The following is a 291-nucleotide window of genomic DNA, read 5'->3' as shown; positions in this document are numbered from 1 at the left end:
CCTGCCTGCCCCCCAATCGTTCCCCCTTACGGGAGGGATGCAAGGCCCCTCTTCTGCTGGGAACACAGCCACCGAGCTGCCCCGGGGGTTCCCAGACTCCCCGCTGTTTATTTTCCCTTTGCAAAGAGCCTCTAAAATAGCAAGTGGAAAAAAAAAATATATGTGTGTAAGAAAAATAAAATTTAAAAAATCATGCCCTGGCTTGCATCTGTCGGTGAGAGCTTGTAAAATAAACACGCAGAACAGGACAGGGACTCCCGGGAGTAATTCGTCTGGGCCAGGGGAGCCTTG

General features: G+C 50.9%; 1 protein-coding gene across 1 annotated transcript in view; it reads right to left on the bottom strand.

Moving 5' to 3' along the window:
- Positions 1 to 291, bottom strand: part of SEMA3G (sema domain, immunoglobulin domain (Ig), short basic domain, secreted, (semaphorin) 3G) — a gene marked incomplete at its 3' end in the record, with an annotated part of 8,009 nt that overhangs the window by 4,621 nt on the left and 3,097 nt on the right.

This window comes from Apaloderma vittatum, unplaced genomic scaffold, assembly GCF_000703405.1.
Source record: "Apaloderma vittatum isolate BGI_N311 unplaced genomic scaffold, ASM70340v1 scaffold27537, whole genome shotgun sequence".
Lineage (NCBI taxonomy): Eukaryota > Metazoa > Chordata > Aves > Trogoniformes > Trogonidae > Apaloderma > Apaloderma vittatum.
The sequence above is the reverse complement of the archived record's forward strand: the minus strand, read 5'-3'. Positions and strand labels throughout refer to the sequence as shown.